At 44.9% G+C, this 22,244-nt stretch overlaps 1 long non-coding RNA gene across 1 annotated transcript in view; it reads left to right on the forward strand.

Annotated features, from left to right (window-relative positions):
* Positions 1-1,276: 1,276 nt before the first annotated feature.
* LOC110192280 (uncharacterized) overlaps positions 1,277-22,244 on the forward strand; it is a 47,487-nt gene continuing 26,519 nt past the window's right edge. The window contains exon 1 of the long non-coding RNA XR_002320121.2: positions 1,277-1,829. This is a non-coding gene — a long non-coding RNA (uncharacterized LOC110192280). The remainder of the gene's footprint in view (positions 1,830-22,244) is intronic.

The following is a 22,244-nucleotide window of genomic DNA, read 5'->3' on the forward strand; positions in this document are numbered from 1 at the left end:
TTCTTTCCTTCCTGCTTTCTTCCCTCCCATCATAAATTCAGGTCTAAAGGGACCTAAGAGGTCATCGAATCCAACACTATCATTTTACAAATATTAGAAAACTCAGGAAAGGTTAAGTGATTTGCCGACGCTCATAAAGCTAAGTGTCTGAGAGGATTTGAAACTCGGATTTCCTGATTGCAAGTCCAGGGCCCTATCCGCCCCTTACTCCCACCCCCACACCCTCTCTGTCTCTCTCAATGTCTCTCGCTCTCTGTCTCTGTCCGTCTGTCTCTCTCACCTTAGGGTTCAGAAACATGAAAATTAAAACAGAATATGGACAGCAGCTCCAGGCCCAGGCTGCATACTTTGTTTCTTGCTCACACCTTCCCCATTCCAAGAATACGCTTCAGGCTGTCGCTTTGTTCCACTTGCCGCAGTTTAATGCTCCAGCCTCGGACTCCAACGTTAGGAAGAACCGAACCCCCACAATCGTCTCCCACAAAATCTGATGTTTAAGGGTGGGGAGGGCACAATGCGAGGGCGGGGAAGGATGTTGGGTGGAAGAAAACGAAGACTGAGACGGGGAAGACGGCGAAGGGAACAAAATGGAGAGGACCTGCATAGAAATCCCATCCCCAGAGTTTGGCGATACTCTTAGGAACTGTTGAAAAAGAAGGGAGGAGGCCAGCAGGTGAGAAGGAGACCCAGCCCCGGGGTTAGGGAGAAGGGGAGACCGAGTTGGGGAGAATAGAGCGGGAGGAGCACTGTCTTCCAGCAGGGGGCCCCCCGAGTCCGTTTCTTAGGCTAAGGAGAAGGAGCTAGATCGGGAGATGGAAGCGACTCTGACGATTCAGATAGAGGAAAAAGAGAAAATTACTGCAAAATAGAGGCTAGGAGAGGATGACTGAGAAGCTTTCAAACTCCACGGCTTTCTGTCCCGGTGGAAATCCTCCGGTGCTAACTCTCGCAGCAGTGGGGAGGGGGAGGAGGAGACGGACAGTGAAGGGGTGGGGAGGAGAAGCAGGTTCTTTTTCCAGACACCTGGAGCCCTTCGCCCCAGTCTCACCGGTCAGGGATATGTGGAGCGGGACGAGGGGTCTGGGGGGAAGCGGGCGAGAGAGGTGTGAGTGGGCTGAGGCAGGGGACAGGAGGAGGGAAGACAAGAGGGGAGCAGAGGGTGTAGACTGAAGCGGAGTGGCCAGCAGGAGGAGGAGGAGGAGGAGGAGGAGGAGGAGGAGGAGGAGGAGGAGGGCGGAGCTCCAGAAGCCCAGGCGAGAGACACCGGGGAGGAGGAGCGGGCGGGCTGGCCAGCGTTGTCAGCCCGGGCCGGAGCAGAAGCTGGAGCTCCCCGAGCCCAATGAGTCACCAACACGTGGAGTTAGTCTCGCAGACTAGGAGAGAAGCCCCGACGGACGGAAAGGAGCTGGGGCGAAGAGGAGAAAAACTGATCCACCCACCAGCCCATCCCCAAACTTTCGAGGGATCTTTTCTCCTTCCCCCTACCCCCACTAGATCTTCATCTTCTCCCTTCCTCAACACCAGTCTGGGCTCGGCCCGGTCACCCCAGGGGAGGAGGTGCCTAACGTGCCCTCCCAGAAGCAGGGCGGAGGCGCCCCTCGGGGACCCTGAGAGCTTCGAGGACTTCTAGGTTGCTGCAGAGGGTGCGAGCCGCGGTACTAGACAACGGCGGGGAGACGGGCTGCGCCCCCTGCTCTCCTTTCCCCCTCCCGCGTAGGCACCTCCCAGCGGAGCTTGACTGTCAGTCTACTGGGTTCACCAGCCAGCGTGAGAGGAGCCCCGGTCAGACGGGACGGGACCGAAGTAGTCAGCGCCGGAGCCAAGGGCAGGTAACAGGGACGTACGGACCACGGTGAATGGAGCCCAAGGCCATAGACCGGAGCTTCCTCATCCCCACCTCCCCGTGGGTTATACGTTTAGATCCCTTTTTGCAAAGTTTCCCGCCCCCCTACCCCCCACCCATTCCTATGGCGTTTCTGGAAACCAAGAGGGCGGCTTACCTGGCTAGCTCCTGAGGGCAGGCCCTGGGTTGGGGAGAATTGCACCCCGGATGGGGAGCTCTGCCCTCGTTTTCCTTACCCTCGCTGTCTCTAATATGCGGGGAGGGGAAGATCAAGCTTGGAGGGAGCTTGACTTGAAAGTCCTGAGTGTCCTGGCCTCCGCGGAAATTGGTAGTCATCCTGGTTTAACCCTTTGACGACCTCGCCATGTGGGCCCTTGGAAGCTGTGCCTGGCCCGCATGGCAGGACCCAGGCCTCCTTCAGTTTCTTGGGCGTGGGGGTGGGGCAGGAAGGGGGTAGTGGGCACTCACAGGAAATTTCCCCGCTACGAAGAGAAAAGGTGCTTAAAGGTCAGCGTGGGCAGGGAGACCCTGGACCCTCTCCTGGAGTTGGCGTGCCACTCCTCGGGATCCCCATTGCACCCCGATCCCCACCCTTCGCACCCCTGGATTCCGTGGGAGGACGGGAGTTGAGGACTGGGTCTTTGCGGGCGAGATGAGGGTGTCAATTCAACTGGCCTACAAAGTCCCAGTTCTCGGTTCCCAAGGACCTGCGCCCCCTCCCCTCCTTTCTTTCCCTTCCCCTCTCCTCTCTTTTTCTCCCACCCCGAGCCTTCAACCCTGGGTGGGTGGGGGCTGCCTGTCACCTCCTCGGGCTGGAGTGGGACAGAGAAGAATGGGGGGGGGCGGGGTTGAATAATTTAGAGAAGGAGTAACCTTCACCCCAGCTTGCAGAACTTAAGGGTCTGTGAGCAATACGGTGACTGGCAACTTAGTGAAACCTCCATGCAAATGTAACTCCAAAAATAAAAAAGACCCTAGTGGTGTTTGGGGCTATTCTAAATGCCATTAAAATAGGCCTGTTCATTACAATGGTCAACCTGAGGGGCCTGGCTCCGCTCTAGTTTGGAAGGACTCAGGTCCAGTCCTCAATCCCTCTCCTTTTGTGGGCCTGCCTCTGTTTCTCCAGCTGGAGAATGAGTTTCATTCTGGACAGGCTACACAAACTGGCTGCTGGGCATAGGGAGAGGGGGAATTTGACAGATCAACTCCAGGCAGCATTTTAGGAAGGAAAAAAACCAAGCAAAGTTACAGGGTTCTGGCCGTTTAGAAGGCATTTTTCCAGAGACAAGAGGTAGCCCCCTGGCTTTGAAGCAGAGTTTTCCCACAGATTCAAAGGGTTTGAAGAACTTTCTGTTGGAAGGAGTTCCAATGGGTTGTTATCCTAGTAGTGAGTAATAGTAGTAGCTCACTTTTATATCACACTCTAGTCTAAAACATTCTTCATAATGTGCCCGTGAGGTATTATTAATTCCCATTTACTAATTATAACAATTGAAATTACTATCTTGCTTTTTCTTATTTTATCAACATAGCAACAATGTTGCTATTATCCCAATTTACTGATAAGGAAACTGAGGTACAGAGAGTGAGAAATCAACTTGGTCAACATTACATAGTTAATAACGGGCAGAGCTGAGGCACAAATGCAAGGCTGGGGACTGAAAGTCCAGTGTTCTGTCTACTGTCAGTCAATAAGCATTTATTAAGTGCCTACTAAATATGAAGCACAGTACACACAGTGCTGGTGTCCTTTTGGGGGTGTGTGTGTGTGTGTGTGTGTGTGTGTGTGTGTGTGTGTGTGTGGCTGCACCCTTCGTTATAATCAGCTCTTATCCTTTGCTATTTTTTTTTAATAAGCAGTCCAGCCATCCTCTGCTTCTTCCTCCCCTAACCCTGTGCGTTGTTGTTGGGCTAAGGTATTGCATATATAGACAGGGTGTGTGTTAGGGGTTTCACAAACTTCACATATTTTGTCAAAGGGTCTCAAGGCATGACATAAGTCACTACTGGAGTGTGAAAGACAGAGAGGGTCTTTCTATGAGTTGAATAAGTTGAGCTGTTTGCTGCTAGCACTCAAATGAAAATCATTTATCTAGAAGAGATGAGGTCTTAAAATCTACTTGGGGGAGGTGACTTCTGGTTATTTAACCAGAATTGATTAAGGAGGGAGCAAAGTACAGCCCCCAAACCCTCACTGAACTGGGAGTCACAGGTCCTGGATTCAGATCCGGCTATTTCACTTAACGAGTGGGAGAATTGAAGCAAATCACTTTCGCGGCTCTGGACATTAATCTGTGAAATGAGAGGAGCTGGGCTGGATGACCTCTAAGGGCCTAAAAGCCTCCGGTCTGATCCTTTGATTTATATACTTCACTTGCTAGATTATCAGGAGGTATCCAAGGGAAAGTGTATGAGACAAGGGCATGGAATCATTCCTTTCTGAGTCTGTGCAGGCTTCTTTTGAAGTTTTTTGGAGTTTTTTCCTTTAAGAAAAGCCTCGGAGGAGTTTTCACTATGTCTTCTTCTACTTCAAAGAGCCACATATCTGAGGCAGAACACAAATGATGATATATGGAGTCTTGGCCTTGCTTCACTGAGGGCTTTTCCATTAGGAAGTTCCCAAGTCCCCCATGATAAAGTTAATCTCAGCCTTGGGTGATTTCTTGACGAACTGAAGCCATCAGTCAAGGATCAGCCTGGAGAAAGCCCCCCACAAGCTTTCTTTCTCCTTTTAGTGATCGAGAGGCAGTGAAGAACAGTGCATAACAAATCAGGCTTAGAGTCGGAAAGACCTAGCCCTGACAGTCCAGACTTTGATATCTGTTTTGGCCCTGTCACCCTAGGCAAGTTACTGAACCTCTTAGTGCCTCAGGCAGTCCTCTGAGGCTATAAGTGAGCTATAGAGTGGAGGGAGTGCCTCAGCTGGAGTTTCTAGGCTACATTGGAATCCTTCCCTGTCCCAACAAAACTAGGATTTTAGTCCTTATTTAGGAAGGAAATTGTGGCAGCCTTTATATCTTAATCAACGAAAAAGCTTAAATTAAGTTCTAGAAATAGGAAGAAGAGAGTTGTAACTGTTTGTTACCCTGGTAGTATGTGGCTAGTCAATCAATTAACAAGCCTTTGTATGTTCCAGCTCTGGGGCTAGGCACTGGGGAGACGAAGACAAAAATTAAGCAGCATCTGTCCTCAAAGAGCTTATAATCTAATCATAATAATAACTCACATTTCTTTTGTTAATGGATTTCTATTATGTTTTTACATCACTTTTGTTTCCAAATATCTCTTTCTTCCTACCCCTCCCTATCCCTTGTGTAGCACAGAAAGTGTGGAAGGTGGAGGAAAAGGCATTTCAACAAAACTAATCAATGCATGAACTGAGTCTAATAGTGTTTGCAAGATAACTTGCATTTCTGTAGTACATTAAGGTATATTTTCCCCCAGAACCATATGAGGTAGGTAATGTAAGTTGTATTTGTGCCCATTTCATAGATGAGGAAAAGGAGACTTAGAGAGAGGAAGAGAATTGTTGGAGGGAAGTGATGGATGGGAGAGATTTTTTTTGGTCATTTGGTGTTTTTTGAACCACCTCAACTAAGTGAAAATCCTTCATAGGTTAAAAAAAAACCCACGATGGGAGATTCAGCTAGAGGATATAACCCCTAATTAAGACAATGTCTTCCTTATTGACTTTCATCAGGTGAAAGAACAAGTTCACTCCCAATGAAACCTCAGTTTCCCCATCTGTTAAATGAGGGGGTTAGGCTAGATGACTTCTGAGATGCTGTGAATTCATACTCAACCCCACCTCCCACCAACTTTCTCTACTTTCTCCTCCCTCCCCCCTGTCATTCTCTTGACCTAGGTGAAATCACCAAAGTGTATGTAGTGCTGGGGCGTTGCCACACGTGGAATGCCCATAAACCTTCCTGGGTGAAATGGGACGGACAGCAGGGCAGGGGGAATGAGAGAGCAGGCTGAAAAAGAAGCTTAGGGAAATGTTTTGCATACTCTGGAGGGAGGGAGGAGGCCGGAGGCAGTGGGTGGCTGAGTGAGTGCCTGGGTGTAAATCATCGTTCGCAAAGCTGGGCTCTGTCTTGTGCCCCGGCTCAGCTCGGCTCAGGCAGCTCTGGGGGCTGAGCGAAGTTGAGATGTGGGATCTGGGCTTTAGAAGTTTGCTCCTGCAAGCTCTTTCTGCCCCTTCCCCCTTCTCCCACTTTGGGTGTCTGGGGCTGGCCAACAGCTTAGGGATTTTTAGGAAATGACTTACTGTTGTTTTCTTGGAGGAAGTGAAGGATTGGGTTTCCTTATTGTGTTTTCCTTAGCCGAATCCAGCTGCAGGACTAACTATCCCACAGCCCATGGATGGCATTGGGTACTCTGTCTATGGAATGGAATAGAATCAGGCCTGGCCTGCCTAAGGGAGCAAGGAACAAACTGATTCCCCCTACTCCAAGCCCCAATAAATTGCTGGTGCAAAATGCCACAGAATATTTTACTTGCATACACCCCAAGTGTATGCAAAAATATTTTAATTATGTACACCCCAAGAGCCTGAAGGGGGACTTTCCAAATTCAAGTTGGACTCTGTAATCTGCCAACTCTTAAGAAAGATTTGGTCAGCTCCTAAGTAAATTCTAACTTGGTGAATAGTTAATCTCATCCTTCTGAGTCTTTTCAAAGAAAAGAAAGAAGGCTATGATTAGGGATTGAGTTTGAACCCACAAAGTTTGAATGGCAAATAAGATACCAGGGAGGCCTTGGTTCAGTTCTCCCCCCATCTACCCCACACCAAGCAACTGGGAGATAACAGTAGGTAGAAAACCCTGGAAGGGAAAAATTTGTTTTAACTTGTAGCAACTGTCCTTTTGAGCTGCTGTCAAGCCAGCTGCCACTATCCCCTTTGCATAAGCTGCCTCTGTGTTTGGTTTTTATTTCGAACCTTTGGCCCTACTCCTGAGGCTTCCGTGCAGAGCCAGGCTCTTGGGGGTCGGGGGAAGAGCTTTGACCATAGGTCCAGCAGAAGAGCCTGCTTTGTGTTGCCACAGGTTGACCCTTTCTCCCACTGATCATGACTTTTGCCAGGAGTTTTTTGTACTGTTGGGCTGTCATTTGGAGCTTTCTGAAAGCATTGGTAAACATTTGGTGGGCCTTAGTCCTTCACCACAGTTGAAATGCCATTCTTTGGTGTGGTAGTTCCTAAAGAGAGTTCTCTCAGTCAGGAGGAATCGGTTTATAGCCTTAAAAGTGTTTTTTTTAAATGAATGTAATTTATTTTCGAAACATTTTCCTTCCAAATACATATCTCTTTCCCTCTCACCCACTCAGTGAACTATCCCTTATAGCAAAGATTTCAAAAATAAGAGGAAAAAAGAAGCGATTCAGCAAAACTGACACACTGGCTAAGTTAGACAAGAGGGTCATAGGATTGCAGATCTGAATAAGAGGTGGAAAGGACTTCAAACTGGTTTTGTGTTGTGGTGTGATCTGGTAGCTTGTGTAAGCCTATGGATCCCATGTTGTCCACTGCATGAAATAAAACACATAGGATTACAAAGGAAGCAATTATATTGAAATATAGTTATTGAACTCTTTAAAAAAAAAAGGTTCAGAAGACTTGATCTATTTCAACCCCTTTCATTTTTTTTACAAATGAGGAAATTGAGGTTCAAGGGAGGTTAAATAATTGTCCAAAGTAATAAGCATCAAAACCAATATGTACCTATATATAGTGTTCTACACCCAGAGTCTTCCACGGCAAAAGAAAGAAAGAAAGAGAGAGAGAGAGAAGAGAGAGAGAGAGAGAGAGAGAGAGAGAGAGAGAGAGAGAGAGAGAAAGAAAGAAAGAAAGAAAGAAAGAAAGAAAGAAAGAAAGAAAGAAAGAAAGAAAGAAAGAAAGAAAGAAAGAAAGAAAGAAAAGAAAGAAAGGGAAGGCGATACATTTCTTTATCTCTGCCTCAGTCCATTTTCCAGAAGGGCTTTTTCTTCTTTTCTGTTGGGTTAGAGGAGAAAAGCATATTTTCTGGGCTCTGGGTTTATATGACTGTTTTCTTTTGTATATATAGATGTATATATAGTGTAGCAGAGACTGATAACATGTTTACAAAGCACTTCTCCTGTAGGGACACAGACTGAGAGCCAGAAGGGATCTATCTCCAACCTTTTCATCTGGCAGAGTAGAAAACTAAACCCCAGTGTGGTGCCTGAGATCACACAGGTCATAAATAGTAGAGGCAACATTTGAACCCAGGCCCTTGGAACTCTCTGCACCACACCACATCACCTCCTTTGATCCTTAAAGCAAACCCAGTATAAGGTGAGGGCAGTACTGGTAATGCCCCCATTTTGTGAGGGTGGAGGAGAATGGAAATTCAGAAACGAGAAGTCATTGCTTAAGATCACACAGCTGTTAGATGAGCAGGGCTGGGGAACCTATGGCCCCGAGGCCACATGTGTCCCTCTAGGTCCTCTAGTGAGGCCCTTTGAATCAGATTCAAAGGGCTACACTTGAGGACCTAAGGGACAGTCAGAGGCCCACCTCTGGTATAGACGAAGCCAGATTTTAGTCTTAAGTCCAGTTCTCTTTCCATTTCACTGTGATGTTCCTAGACACACCAATGGGAGCTTCTTCAGGGCAGAATTTGTTCCTTTTTGTCATTATATCTCTAGCGTCTAGCACTGCATCTGGTACACAGTAGGTGCTTAATAAATGCTTGGTGATTGTTAGGTAGATACAGTATCCAGGCGCACCTACGTGCAGTACTGTATGTTCTCTCCTGCTCTCAGGGACAGCATGTCACAAAATTGATGCATTCTGGTAAGCTCCTAAGGGGTTGTGTATGGAGACAAGTGCATTGTATATTTCAAAATTGAGGTCAAAATAGTGCACAAAGGGAGGAGGCCAGCTCTTCTCAGCAAGCTCAGACACATTCTCTTGTCTTTGAACTTGCAACAGAATATCTTGAAAAATTGCACTGCAGACTTCCCTCTCCCCCCACAGTCAGCAATTTCTTTTGACAGGGAGCAGGTTCAGTTCAAATCCAAGCATACTAGCTGATAGGAGGAGTTGTGCTGGGCACATTGTGGGGTGTAGGGGGTGCACAAAGACAAAGCTGAAAACAATCTGAGCCCTCAGGGAGCTTCCGTTCTGTAGTCAGTCAGCTGCAGTTCTGTGATGGAACAATACATTAGGCATTGTAGGCTTGAAGCTAGGTCCAACTTCATGCATTAGCTCTAGTTATTGCCTGGTTAACCTTCACAAGCTGTAAAATAACCTTGATTCTCCCTTAGCTCCTATAGTAATTTCAAATAAATTACTTCCCAAATGTCCAGTGATTTTCTCCCTGAACGCACAACAAACGAGCATGTTTTTTAGGAGGGGGGAAACCTATAAAGTGCTTTGTAAACTTTGATGCAGTGTATAGTTACAAAATAGCATTTATATGAATGAATGCATTGTAATAATAACTGGCATTTTTATAGTGCTTTAAGGTTTGCAAAGCGCTTTGCATAAATGATCTCTTTGGCCCTCTCACCAACCCTGCGAGTAGGTGCTATTATTATCCCCATTTTACAGATGAGGAAACAGAGGCAGGCAGCCGTCAAGTGATTTGTCTCAGGAATCGCATGGCTATTAAGTGTCTGAGGCTGGATTTAAATTTGGGTCTTCCTGATTCCAAGTCCTTAAAAGGACTTGATGATATACATTGAAATACTTTGTGGTGTGTGTCCATATAGCACTTCATATATTGCTGCTTTTTGTCCTTCATTCTCAAAGAGGACCGTGACATCAGGAAGATGTCATGACTTGTAAGTGAATTGACTTTAAGTGGGGGAGGGCTGTGCAAAGTCACCAGCCTTCCTCTCTCCTCCAGAGCCATCTGGGTCCAGTGGCAAGATATAGATTAGGACAACTGGAGATGGCTCTGGATGCAGTGGGAGGCCTGGGCCTTTTTCTGCATTTCATACATACACACATACATATACATACACACACACACACACACACACATATAATATATATATATATAATATATATGCATATGTGAATACATCCTTTTTGAGAGTCTGCATCCATGGCTTCATTCTTAGCTAAGAGGAACTGTCCTGTGGTCCCCCACTCTGTCCTGCCCCCTGACATCTGGCTGCTGTGGGAGGCTAAGTCTTCAGCCTTTGCAGGACATTCCCACCCAGGGCTACAGATGTGGCTGTTTCCTTAAAGCCCTCAGTCTGTCAGCTGCACTAGAGTCAGAAAAAGGACTTCAGGACAGACAGATGGTCCTAGACTTGAAGGTTTATGGCCAATGCAGATATCTCTCTCTCTCTCCCTTCCTCCCTTTTCTTCATGGATACCGATTTGTCACTTGACATTTGTATATTTCTGCTGAAACCTGTAAGTGAGTGGCCCTGGGGAGGGGGGTATTGATCACAGACAGTGTTCAAGTAGCTTGCTTTTGACTTCGGAGGATGCAGGATCCTGGTTAGGGAAGTGTCCCCGGGGTTGGGAGCAGCCAAAGAAGGCTGCTCCAGAACTCTAAGGCAGGGGCAGAGGAATTTGGGACTTTGCCCTAGGGCACCACACCTGGGAAGGCCTGGGTTCTTCCCTGTTAGTCCATGCTGCCTGGTGTAACCTCCCAGGGCCTGGGCTGCTGCCCTTAGGACTCTGTCATCATGTTGCTGCTTTCCAGGACCATACGTCCCCCTTCCTACCTCCTCCCACAGTTCTGAGGTATGGAGGGACAAAATGCTCCTTCTCCTGGCAGCATTACTCCCAGCATTACTCAGTTGAAATGTCTCTGAGTTACCCCACTGCCTCCCCCATATGAATTTAATCTTAGTTAGGACTCTGCTATTATGTTGGAAGGTTGTATTAAGCTCTGGGTTTGTGGTTTATTCCCATGAAAAGCCCTGCCTCAACCCCACCCTGGGTGGGGTGTAGGGCGAGCATAGGCTGAGGAGTCAGACCTATTCACAAGCAGGTAAAGACAGTATTTCTCTTCACTGGAACCTGGAGCTTATGGGATCTAGGCTTGAGATCTGGGAGGACCCTTCGCGATCATCATATTCCTTGCCTTTGGCCCATGTTAGAATAGCATTCCCCTGGGACCCTGGTTTAAAGTCTGAGATTCTGCAGGCATAGCACAGCAGCTCGTAGCTCTATAGTTAGAAGCCAAAGTCACTTTAAAGACACAATCAGATATAATCCTTTTGGCAGCCCTGTGAGGTGGGACATCAAAGTTTTGTCATATAGCTAGTTGAGTGCTATAGGACTAGACCTGAGTTTGAATCTTGCCTTATATGCTTACTTGCTACATGACCTTGGATAAGTCATTTAACTTCTATTTCCCTCAATTTTTCTCTAAGGTCCCATAACTACTAAGTGTTAGAAGCCAGAAATGAACCCTGATCTTTTGATGAGGTTGTTTTACAACCTTTTAGAATGAAAAGGTTATATAAGTATGAGTTATTATAATAATAATTCATTATTATTGTTATTGTTATTATTACGTAAGGCTAGAATTCTGAACTTGGAGTCAGAAGATACAGATTCATAGCTAGCCTTGGACAGTAGCTGTGTGACCCTGGATACTTAACCTCTCTCAGCCTCAGTTTCCTCATATGACCTCCCTGAGATTACATAGCAGCTAAAGGTTGGGATCCCAAACTGATCTTTTCAACCTTCTAGAATGACAGTGGCTGTCTCTCCCCCCCGCACCCCCAGCAGAAACAAGCCCTACCAGCATGGAGCCCTGAACTCAGGCCAGTGTTGTCACATTGGCCTAAGATTTGTTGTTTGCACCTGGCCTCCTCAGAAAAACCCAATGCAGGGGAGAGGAAAAAAAATAACTTCATATTCAGGTAATATGATAGCTTGTTCCAGAATTGGCCAGAAGCCACTGAACCAGAAGCTTAAAAAAGAAAAGTCCCTCACCCTCACTGGGACCAGTAAAGATGCTCTATGTAAGAAGAGAACAATGTTTGAAAGGCTCTGTGAAGTTGAGGGGTTTTTGGTTTGTTTTTAATGTGAGGCAGCTGGGGTTAAGAGACTTGCCCAGAGTCACGCAGCTAGTGAGTGTTAGGTGTCTGAGGACAGATTTGAACTGAGGTCCTCCTGACTCCAAGGCTGATGCTCTATCCACTACACCACCTATCTGCCCTAAGTTGTTTGCTTGTTTGTTTTCTTATACTTTAGGAGAATCAGAATTTCTTGAATCAGAAAGCCCCTCCAAGAACATGCTTTGGTGAAAGATTTCTAATTTTGAAAACTGTTGAGGGTCACAGAAGCCTGTGATTTTACAGGTGGAAGGAACCTTGACACTGTTGAATTTTTAAAAGGAGGAAACTGAGGTCCAGAGAATTTTACTTGGGTCACATAGCAAGTTCACGGTGGAATCAGGACAAAACCAATTTCCCTAAGTCCAATCCTTTCTCAGAACTTGCTATGTGATGAGCAGCTAGGTGGTGGAGTGGATAGAATGCTAAGCCTGGAGTCAGGAAGGCTCATCTTCATAAGTTCAAATCTGAGCAGAGATACTTACTGTGTGACTCTGGGTAAGTCATTTAACCCTGTGTGCCTCAGCTTCCTCATCTGTAAAAATGAGCTAGAGAAGGAAATGACAAACCAGTGCAGTATCTTTGCCAAGAAAATCCCAAAAGGGGTCACAAAGAATTGGCACAACTCATGCTTTTTACCAGAAGAAATGTGCATTTGTACTATTTACTATTTTACTATTTACTATAGCTTTTACAAGGGAAATTAAACAGATACTTGGGTTTGGAGATTTGTATATTCAAAATGTCCCTCTTCTAAATTTACATAGCCATGGAAATGTTATAAGGCATTTGTGTGTGGGGTAGGGGTGTTTGTGCTTGTCTGTTTGGGGCTGGGAGTGAGGACGGGAGTGGGGGGTTGGGGGGGGAAGATTCTCCATGGCTCTTCCCTAGCAGGTTTGGTCAGGAGGGTACCAGAGCCCTATACCAGTACTTATGCTTACTGGGCATTTGGACTCAGCTTAGCCACTGAGGCACTGCTGAGCATTAATATACAGGGAGAAATAGCATGTTTCCCAGACAGACCCTGATTACTTTGCTGCACCTTCTGAGGACACTGAGGGGGTGAGGATCAGAGATCAGGGTAGGGTCCTTAAGTAGGAACCTTAGAGTTCATCTGGTCCAAGACCCCATTTAACAGAAGAGGGAGGTCAGCCCCAGAGAGGGAGTGACTTGCCCAGCTAAGGCCACCATTTTTAAGTAGCAGGGACAGAATTTGAGCACAGGACCACTTTCACTGACTCCACTGCTCTTTCCAGTAGACCAGGGGTTCTTAACCTTTTTTGTATTATGTATTTCTTCCCCCTGCCCCGATGTGGGTCCCGGCTCAGAATAATGTTTTTTTAAATGCATAACATAAAATATAGAGATTTGTAAAGGGAGGCAATTCTATTAAATATAGTTAACTAAATATAGTTAAATATAGTTGAAACCCACAAGTTTTTGGCCCCTTGGTTAGGAACCTTGCACTATACCATCCTGCAGACTGGTGTGTGTATTTGGGGTCAAGAGGGGTAGTCAAGAGGCTGGCAAAACTGTGGCACTGAAAAACAAACTGTTTGTTTTAGATTGGATCTGTGATTTAATTGAGGTAGGAAGCTCTTGGTGAGTAAATAACCACAACTATGGGTCTGTTCTGCAATTTAAAGTTCCAGTGTCTGTTACTCAGTAAGAACTTAATAAATAACACTGTTTCTCTCTCTCTCTCTCTCTCTCTCTCTCTCTCTCTCTCTCTCTCTCTCTCTCTCTCTCTCTCTCTCTCTCTCTTTCTCTCCTCTTTCTCTCTCAACTGTCTTTCTCTCATCTGTCTTTCTGTTTCTCACTCGGGCACACACAAACACCCCCACAACCCCCCCCCACACCTTATGGTCTTAGAATGTTGCCTAGGTATACTGAGAGGTTAGGTGATTTTCAGAATTTGAACCTAGGTCTTCTGGTTCCATAGCAAGCTCTCTATCCACCATGCCAGACTTCCTCTCCAAATTGTTAGTTTTTAATGCCAACTGACAATGTCTCCAAGAGAATCCTACTTTTGAATTGGGAAAAGAGGTAGCGGAGAGAGAAGAAAGGGGCAAATTCTTAAGGCAGAAGCCTGAGAACTCCAATTGGGGGCCCAGCAATTGAGTCTGAGGGTGGCCATGGGACACGACCCTAGGCACACTGGGAAGCCTCCCTTTTTGGCAGCTGGGTGGAATTTGTTCCAGTCAAGCATGTTTTGACAAGCTCTCCTTGGAGAGCTCCTTGGGCCAGAGGTAGGGAGGCTGTGCACTGTCTTGCCTGGAGAGACCAAACCACTCCCTTGAGGAGCTGGGATTGGGTAAGAAATGAGGCTCAGAAGCCTGTGGCTCAATAGAAATCATCTTATGACAATTTTATCCCCCCAGATGGAGAATAACATTTTACTCCACTTATTAGAATTATACACATAATCCCATTACTAGTTCAGCAATCTGAGGGTCCCCAGTTGAGGTTTTCACCAAACCATCTCAAGTGAATGACGGTATTTTTCTTCCTTTTTAAAAAATGTAAATTTTAAATTAAAAAAATCTGTATCTTCTGTTTTTACATCACCTTCAATATATCCCTCCTAGAGAGCCATTCTTTATAACCAAGAATAAAAAGAAAAGTCATTCAGTAAAATTAAGTAGTACACTAATGAAGTCTGACAGTGTATGTGGCATTCTACACCCATAGTTCCTCATCTCTGCAAAGAAAGGAGAGATGTACCTTCTTCTATCTCCTCTTCAGGGCCAGGCTTGGCCATTGTAATTACACAGCATTCAGTCTCCATCTTGTGGCTCTTTCCATTTCTGTTCTTGTAATGATTGGGTAGATTGTTTTCTTGGCTTAGTTTGTGACTTCATTTTGCATCAGTTCATATAAACCTTCCTATGCTTCCCTGTAAGGGTGGTACTTTTCAAGTACCAAAAGAAAACAACAGGAAATTTTTTTTGGAGGACTTTCTGACTTGGTGTTTTAAAATATGGATTTTTGTCTCAGCACAGAGAGACTCAAAGGAAACCAGAAAGTGAAACTAACCGAATGGTACTCACCTGCCAACCCTCAGGAGGAGGCAGAGATTAGAATGTGAACAGGTACATGGTCCAGGTTGGACATGTATACCAATTTCCATTTGGCTTTTGTTTTTTTAAAGAGGAAAGAAAGAGGAAAGATATTATATAATATTTAAGCATAGGGAAGGCTCTGGGGGTGATCCTGAGCGAATTCTAAATAGATTTCCTAGCTGTCTTTAATAAAGAACATGGAGAATGGTCTCTGTAAGCTTGTTCCACCAAGGCTGAGAGCTGGCTTTTTCTGAGTGTGTGCCTGCTGCAGCCCTCCATGGTAAATTGAGATTAGAATTACAGAGCACCCAAACCAGAACTAAATTTAGCTCAGGAATACATAGACAGCCCTCACTTCCTTGCAAGAGTTTGGTTAACTGGGTTGGTTTCAGATCTCTTTGGGGGATGAATTACTGGCTTGAATGAGAGGGCCCTCAAAAACAGGATTCTCAAACCCATGCTTTGGACAATCCGAGGTTCATAGTATCTTCTGCTTAAGAAATCCCATGTCTATTTCCTCCTTTAGAAAAGGGAGGAAGGGGAGATTTTCATGGGTTCAAATTCTACTTTAGACACCTATTACCTGTGAGACCTTGGACAAATCGCTTAACCTGTCTGACCCTGAGTTTCCAATCTTTAAAATGAGGGAGTTTGATTAGCTTAGGGATTCTTAAACTTTTGGATCATCGACTCCTTTGGCAGTCTGGTAAAAAACTTTTCCTCTTTCTCTTTCAGAATTATATTTTTAAATGCATTAAATAAGACAGGTAGGGTTACAAAGGAAACTAATTATACTGAAATAATTATAAACACATTTTTTTTTAAAGTTCATGGGTCCCAGGTTAAGAACCTTTGGATTTGATAGCCTCCCAAGTTCCCTTCAACCCCTACAGCAAGGATCCTTTTTTAAAGGATGATTCCATCAGAATGAAAAACCCTTCAAGAAATCTAATGTTCCTTTGACCCTCTTAGCTAGTCAATTAGCATTTATTAAATGCTGAATATGTGCCAGGCACTGTACAAAGTATTGGGCATAGAAAGAAAGAGAGAAAGAAAGAAAAAAGAGAAGAGAAGAGAAGAGAAGAGAAGAGAAGAGAAGAGAAGAGAAGAGAAGAGAAGAGAAGAGAAGAGAAGAGAAGAGAAGAAAAAAAAAACAGACCAAGTTAAATTTCTCTCCAGAAATCTGTCCAGTTCTGGGCTAGTTAGAGCTCTCCAGAGCAGCATGAAAAACTCTTTCCCAATTCTGAGTTTAGAAATCTCTGATAATAAAGGGATCATTTTTTTAAAGTAGTAGTCAACATCCAAAATAGAGTTCTGTATTAAGAAAGAGAGTTTGAGATTTTCGATTGTTGAAATATTGCATTTATTTAAAAAAAAGTCCCAGGACATTTTGTGGGTGTTATTCTTGAGAAAAAATCTCTTCAGATTTTACACCACACACAAGCTGATGCAGATTATACCACATATGTCAAAGGGAAAAAAGAATAATCTCTTTATAAATTGTTGTTTAGTCATTTTTCAGTCATGTCGGACTCTTTGTGACCCGATTTAGTACCACATAATTTTTTATCAGTGGCCTTTGTACAATTACTGCAAATATCTTAGGTTGTTTTTTGCCTTATATTTTGTTCTTTGTGAAGACTTTATTCTTTTTGGGGAGAAATCCTAGTAAGAGATGTAACTTTGGCCCATTTATATAAGCTAGTGCTCTAATTAGAACCCAGGGGCCAATTCAAGCATTTTTCTGATCGGTTGTTAGGAATTCTCGATGAAGGGGCAACTGTTAACTCATTTTTAGTAGTTGTTGCTTTTGACCCAAGGAAGGCCCAGGAGTAGGGGGCAATAGGTAATAAGACTTTGCAAATCTTAAAGTGCTTTATAAATGCTGTGATTATTGTTGAGTTTCACAAGTTCCACCCCTTCCGATGTCTCTGATTCCCTCCCTTGAAAGAGAGCTGAAAGGGTCTTAAAGTTCACCTAGTTCAATTCTTTCACTTTAGGTGATAACCCAGGGTTCTCTTAGAAAGAGAGACACAGTGACTAGAAGCCAAGTTATTCTCCCTGTGGGAGATGAATATGAGGAAAAGGGTCTGCTTTGATTCATATACTTCCAGGCAAAGAAAAAGGCCCAAGGGGATTGAAGATGGTGGTAGTTCTACTTAATCATTTCAACATGGATCTTACTTGATCAGATTCTTTAAAATAATATTGAAGCAAAAGCATTTAATTTGTCAGTGATTTGTTTTATTAGTGACATCAGTGACTTGTTCTTATTAGTATTCTTAGTAGAGTGGCACAGTGGATAGAGAGGCCCCACCCGAGAGCTGGGAAGACTTGGGTTCCTACTAGTGACGTGGCCATCGGCAAGCCGCTGAAACCTTCAGTGTCTCTGGTAACTTTCCCAATGGGTTTCCAATGGGTTGCCAATCTGTGTGGGCAGAAGGAGTTACCACACTGGGAGTATTCCTGGCATGGATGAAATCACAAGTCTGGATTTTTAAAGATTGCACTTTCACAATCCTTCAAGGCCTCTAAAGCTGGCTCAGCTAAGACATGACTCTCTGACATGGAGAACAAGGGCTGTAATCCATTTAAGTAAAACAGTGAATGTAGAGAGCTTTGGCAGCCTTGACGCATAAATGTTGGTTGTTATTATTTAATAATAATAATAATAATAGCCAGCCTTATATGGTACTTTAAGGTTTGCTAAACACTTTACAAATATTGATCCTGATTTGATCCTCATAACTCTGGGAGGTAGGCACGATTATTACTGCCATTTTGTTATTCAGTTGTATCTGACTCTTCATGACCCTATTTGGGGTTTTCTTGGCAGAGATACTGGAGCGGTTTGCCATTTCCTTCTCCAGCCCATTTTGTGGATGAGGAAACTGGCAAACAGGGCAAAATGACCTGCCCAGGGTCACACAGCTGCTGTCTGGGCTAGATTTGAACTCAGGTCTATCCTGACTCCAAGTCCAGTGTTCTATCTGTTATGCTACCTTCTTCATATCTAGTCTGATGGGGTTCAGGTGAACATGGTCCCAGCACAGGTTGCTAACCTGATTTAAAAGAGATATTAAGCATTCTGCCGATTATTATCCAAGTGGATAGAGTGACTGCTTTATATAACTGAATAAAAGTATTGGGATATAAGCTCATCTTCTGTGGCTTAATGAAAGCATATTCAGGCCAACTTCACTAAAACAGACAAGATGATGGGTAGGGGATACACTTTCCCCCACATCTCTTCTAGGTCTCTCTATTTTAAATGTTTTCATTCTTTGTGTCTTAAGAGATCACAAATATTTGATGCGGCAATGTCTATTAAAACATTCTTTTTTATGCATCCACATTACATTGATTGTGAGAAACTTACCTATGATAATGCTCTGGTTCCAATGTAGTTTATTGTTGAATTCCCAAGGACACTTTGAGGTTTGAGGGGATTTGATTCAGTTTATGAAAAGCAGCAAATTTCTTATGTATAGTTATACCATCAGGTTGGCTCTTGCTGGTATTTGGTACGTGCTAATTTTTTTTTTTTGCAACCTGTAGTGATATGTTGCCCAGTTTCTACTCATTCTTTGCATAATCTGTATTGATCACGAAGTCTAGGTTGCTTTAGGATAACCCTTATGTAATGTCTAGTGACTGAATGGCCACTGTAAAGCCTTCTGTTTCCATAAACAAATTCTCATACTTTAGCCGTGTATTTGATGCTTCTGTGTCTGCACGGTATTGGCTGACCCTGCACAAATGTCTTTGTCTTGGAGTGTTATTGGATTCTACCCTGCTCTTAGCTATTTCGTAGGTTGGCTCTGGAAGTAAACCTCTTTGACAAGGAGGATGGAGGAGAAGGAGGTATATCTGCTGTCAGCTTTTACATCTTCTCAGTGACAGGAGGTCTGCTTGTTCCAGAAGTATTTCTGGAGGTTTTTGACACGTTTGTTATGTATTCTAAAAACCATCTACTGGCTTTTTCATCTTCTTTGATAAAAAAGGAAGTCATATTTCCATAGTAGCCTTGGGGTGATGAGTCCTGTGCTTTCATTAATATTAAATGTTTTTGTTTATGTAATAATAATAATAATAATTATTATTATTATGACTGTAGAAGCTATCACTTCCCTGCTCTGTTTCTGAGCCTTTCTTTGGTCAAAGACTACATTCTAGAATCTAAAACCAGGTTTCCCTTACACTGAAAGAAAAAAAGAAAAACTTCAGTTGTATGCCCAAGAGACATGGGCAAAGAGAGCCAGCTGTTTTGCTGTTGGCAGCTTCTGTTCTGAGCCACATAGAGGACACCATTCAGTGCTCCTCTTTGTGTCCAGGCACAGTATGTCAGGGGACAGCAGCAGGTGAATCTGGAGAGAAGGAAAAGGGGTAAGAGGCAAACAGAAAGTGAAAAAAGCCCCCTCTCACCAGCTCCCTGAACTCCAGGTGGGTTGGCTACTAGGAGAGGCTGCTGAGCTTGGGCGGAGCATGGGAGCGTAAGGGGCATTTGAGGAGATGCTCAGCTGCCTCTGTGAGAAGGCTTTATGTCTTCACAAGCGAGTCGTCCCTGTGCTGTGGGAAAAGGAAAATCTGAGCTAGTGAGGAATTTGTCTTAGCTGTGTTGGGCCATCTTTGCTAAGCACATGGTGTCTTGTTCTTTCCTATGCTCAAAGTTCTCTGGCCTCCCCACCTGCCACTCCCAGACCGTGACTCAGATATGCTTGTTACCAAAAAATCCCCCAAAACCTGACTTCCTTTCTCTTCCTCCTCTTCCTCTTTCTTTGCCTTTCTTTTTTTTCCTTTTCCTTCCCTTCCTTTCTTTTCTTCCCCCTACCATCCCCCTTTCTCTTTCTTTTCTCCTTCTTTTCCTCCTCCTCCTCCTTCCCCTTCCCCTTTCCCTTCTTTTCCTTCTCCTCAGTCTCCTCCCTCTCCTTCCTTGGCTTAGCATCAAAAGATCACAGATCTAGAGGTGGAAACATCCTCAGAGGCCATCTAGATCAACCCCTCCCCCCATTTTACGGATGATAAATGGCAAAGCTGAAATTTGAACCCAGGCTCTCCACTTCAGATCCAACAGTCCTTACACTGTGTTCCGATGTATTTTAACTTAGAGTCAGTAGCATCGGCACAGAGAAGCCTCTGTTCTCTTTTGTATTAGTTTCTTTAGCTGGAATTTGCCTCTGGGACTAAAATTCTACATGACGTTAGGGTCCACCTGGCAACTTTACTGCAGAGAGATCGAGGCTCCACCTAGCTTGATAGGAGAGAAACGTCCACTCTTGGAGGAGAGAGCCTTCACTGTCAGTGGGCACAGCTCTTGAGCTAGGGTCCTAGGAACCTGAGGGTTGTTGAAATCAGGCAAGTTGGCCCCTGGGAAGGGAGCCACATCTGGAGAAACATTTCCTTGTGAGGGTAGGGTTAGGGAGGGGAATGTGGGATGTTTAAAAGCCATTTTTTTTTATCAGCAAAATAATTTCTGGCAGAGTCATTCAAATTATTGCAAAGACTTGGAGCCCTGGTGGATGGGATTCAGGTCTCCTGGCATTCTTCACAATTCCCAGAAAGTTCGGCAGGCATGCATGGTTTGAGCAGTGAGTCAGAGGTCGGTCCTAGCCACAGCATTGAGCCAAGGCCTCGTGGAGTGCCTCTGAACCCTTTTATTATCCTACTGGGTTTGGGTTGGCAGGGGCATGATGTGGGAAGGAGAATGGGGTTGGGTGGAGTTGCCCCAAGTGCCGAGTATATCTAGGGTACATTTAGGGTAGATACACCCTCCCAACCCCCCACACCCATGTCTCTGCTGTGCACCACTGGCTGACACCATCCCCCCTCTGTCCCCACAACTAGACATGGACCCAGTTTCAAAGTAGGGGCACAGGCACATAGAGCCAGCACTTGCCAGTTCTCCAGGAAGTTGTAGAATCTTTAATTCACATATTCCTGGGACTCTGTCCTCTCTGCCTGTGCTGAGCCTGCAGCTTCATCATAGAATCTTAGGTTCAGGGACAGACAATGATGATGATTCCTAGTCTAATCCCCAGCCCCATTTCTTGGTTGAGTGAACTGAGGCCCAGAGAGGTCGACTTGCCCCAAATCACATAGCTAGTAAGCGACCAGCATGGGATTTGAATCTAGCGCCTAAGTGCTCACAGGTTCAGATTTAGAGCTGGAAGAAACCTTGAAGATCTTATGATCTATCCCTCTTGTTTTATGGGTGAAGAAACTGAGGAAGGGTGAGGGACCTGCCTGAGGCAGCTCAGTAAGTAGCCGGTCTGGGATCCACACCCAGGATCTCTCCAACACATGCAGTGTCCTTCCCTCTGGCTCGCACTCCATCTCCCTTTAGACCACTTTAAAGAAGGAGGTTCTGGAAGGTCCATCTTCCAGCAGTTCCTAATTATTTTTCAGATCCCAGGCTGGAGATTTTTTTTTCCCTTTTCTCCAGTAATTTGGGAAAGACTCCCTCTGCCTGGATGGCCCACTTCCCTTCGGGGGTGTGGTTGGTGCATACTTTCTCAAAGCAAATTCCAAATGAGAGCTAAACATCTGGTGTGTTTTTTTTTTCTTTTACGATTGGTTTTGTGTGTTTCTTTTTTTAACTTTGAAGGAATATAATGCTCTTAATTAAAGTCTATCTGGGTCCTCGTATCAGAAGCAGATGGGGCTTCTACAGAGGTTTGAAATCTATCCCCACTTCCAGGAGCCCCAAGCAGTGGGCTGCTTGTTAGATCTGGAGGCTGTCCAAACCTCTTACCTTCATCTTTTTGCATTTGCATTCCCAGTGCCTAGCACAGTGCCCGGCACATTTTTATTGTTGTTGTTGTTGCAGCAGCTAGGGGGAGCCATAGTGCATAGAGTGCCAGGCCTGACATCAGCAAGACTCACCTTCCTGGGTTCAAATCTGGCCTCAGACACTTACTAGCTATGTGACCCTGGGCAAGTCACTTCACCCTGTTTGCCTCAGTTTCTTCATCTGTCAAATGAACTGGAGAAGGAATAGCAAACTACAGTGCCTGGCTTATAGTAGGTACTTAATAAATATTTATTGATTGATGAGTTAGAAGGCAGCCTGAATGAAGTTAGCAGTTTAGGTGGAAACCCTGTATGGGCCAGTCCATTCTACACTATTCCCTCTATTGTTGCCGCAGCTGCAACCCATTCCTCCTCTTGCCTTACCCGGCTTACAAGTACACGGGATCACAGATTCCCACCTGGAAGAGACCTCAAAGATTGTCTTGTCCAGCCCCCTGAAGTGCTATCACCATTTGGTGCTGTGTAAAGATTAGTGC

Source organism: Phascolarctos cinereus, unplaced genomic scaffold (genome assembly GCF_003287225.1).
Source record: "Phascolarctos cinereus isolate Bilbo 61053 unplaced genomic scaffold, phaCin_HiC Scaffold_5;HRSCAF=322, whole genome shotgun sequence".
Lineage (NCBI taxonomy): Eukaryota > Metazoa > Chordata > Mammalia > Diprotodontia > Phascolarctidae > Phascolarctos > Phascolarctos cinereus.